This window comes from Macrobrachium nipponense, chromosome 2, assembly GCF_015104395.2.
Source record: "Macrobrachium nipponense isolate FS-2020 chromosome 2, ASM1510439v2, whole genome shotgun sequence".
Lineage (NCBI taxonomy): Eukaryota > Metazoa > Arthropoda > Malacostraca > Decapoda > Palaemonidae > Macrobrachium > Macrobrachium nipponense.
In genome coordinates this window covers 24,394,387-24,396,886 of record NC_087201.1, presented here as the reverse complement: position 1 = coordinate 24,396,886, position 2,500 = coordinate 24,394,387, and positions in this window count along the sequence as shown.

The following is a 2,500-nucleotide window of genomic DNA, read 5'->3' as shown; positions in this document are numbered from 1 at the left end:
TTTGAAAAAAAAAGAAACTTTAAAAAAGGGGAACTACGTGATTCTAATATCTTCTTATTTACTAGGGATTTTCACAAACAGGAATTCGGATGTAGCATGGAAGGCCAGATGTGAGCCCTACTCGAGTTAAGTCTATGGTTGGAGTACTACTTTGAAACCGCTACATTAAACGCCTTAAATACTGAACACATTGGATATATATATATATATATATATATATATATATATATATATATATATATATATATATATATATATATATATATATATATGTATACACGGGGTGAACCAAAGTAGGTGAAAGAGAGTAGGTGGAATAGTGTTTGTGTTAATGTACTATAATGATGGTGTTTATTATGAATATGGCATTTGTGTTACATTACATTTGACTTTCTAAGAAATTCTATTTAGAATTTACATTTTTTTTTTCTTTTCAGACAAGCCATAGCGGCAAATAATTCAAATACTGATGCACGAAAATGGAAGTTAAAAGAGTACTGGAAGCCTCGAGATGCTGACACCGTTAGAAGAAAAGGGGTTGACACGTTCGGTGCTCAGGCCCTATAGGCCTAAAGAGACAAACCATTTGCGTCATTCGTGACAGATTTGATACCGGTGGCTCAGTTCTTAACGTCCCCAGAACTGGTCGACTCTCTAAATAGTTTGCACAGAGGATTATAAACGACTTGTTGCCGAAGAATTTTTGTCATAGTCCTAAAAAGTCCACCTGAAGAACCTAAGCGGAATCGAGCATTTCTCAAACTTTCATGAGACGAATTCTGAAATCTATCGTCCACGGCTAATTAATGGCTTACTGGAAGATGACCCAGACAGGCGGTTGCAATTTAGTGAAATCATGCTGAAGGAAGCATCTTTCAAATTATCCGGTCATGATAACAGACATAATTGCTCTTGCTGGTATAGTGAAATTTTAACGAATCAAGTTGTTCCACAGTTACAACAACAGGTTAATTCACATGACCTTTATTTACAACAAGACGGGCTACTCCGTATTATGCAAGAGCAGTCCTCATATACTTATACATACGTATAACCGAATCACGAAAATATGGAACGCGATGAATAAATAAATAAAGACGAAAACCCACGAAGGGAAAGAGAAACGACGGAGGTCTACAAGGCCTTTCGACTTCTTGTCCTTTACTTAGCAGGCTGAAGAAATGTAAAAATAAATATACTAAGAAAGCTCGTATAAATGACCGATGGGGATTACAAAGGAATAATATGTACCTGGATTTGTCTTTATATATATATATATATATTATATTATATATATATATATCCATGTATATATACAATAAATATATATATAGAAATCTATATAACTATATATAATATGTATATATATAAGTCATATCACATTTCCGTGATTCATATACATATATCGAGCTACAATGTCCTTTAATATCTAATTCGCTCTACCTCGGAATTAATATATTTTCATATATGCTTAACCGAAGGGGAATTTTTTCTCGATAATAGATTTGCCTGGACCAGGGCGCGTGTAGTAGGAAAAGCTTCACTGACGTTCCTGGGTTTGAAAGGATCCATAGGTTCGCGCCCTGGTCCAGGCAAATCTATTATCGAGAAAAATTCCCTTCGGTTAAGCATATATGAAAATATATTAATTCCGAGGTAGAGCGAATTAGATATTAAAGGACATTGTAGCTCGATATATGTATAATATATATATATATATATCATATATATACTATATATATATATGTATATATATATATATATATATTATGATATATATTTGTAGTATATATATATATATATATATATATATATACTATATGGTATATATATATCAATATATATATATATAATATATATATATAATATATATATATATAATAAAGTTTTTTGCCACGAAGGAAAAAATGAAAAAGCGAGATAGCCAAGTACTTCCGGTCCTGTTCGGACCCTTTACTGCCTCAGTAAAGGGTCCGAACAGGACCGAAATTACTTGGCTATCTCGCTTTTTCATTTTTTCCTTCTGGCAAAAAACCTTTATTTATACATAGCATCACGTTTTATATACTTCGTGATCAAGTTTATTCATATATATAAATATATATATATATATATATATATATATATATATATATAATATATATATATATATATATTTTACAGCTACATACCTCGGGCATAACTTACACCCGAGAGACATGATAACTGAAATAAGCCACTGTACAAGCAAAGCTTCTAACTGTGACCTGGTTCACAAACAATGAAAAAGTGAGAGATAGGAGGAGAGATAAACTGAAGTAAACATCAACATTTTCTGTGTGAATGTCCGTAGCCTTTCCTAACTGTAAGTCTATCGACAAGGCCACTCTAAGAACTATACTCTGTTTTTTTCCATCTGTCCATCCGCCTGAGGTGTTTCCGTATGGTAACACTGCGTTCCGGGCTTTAGATAGTTACATTCAGCTTACATTCAACAATAATAATAATATCCTATTTCGAA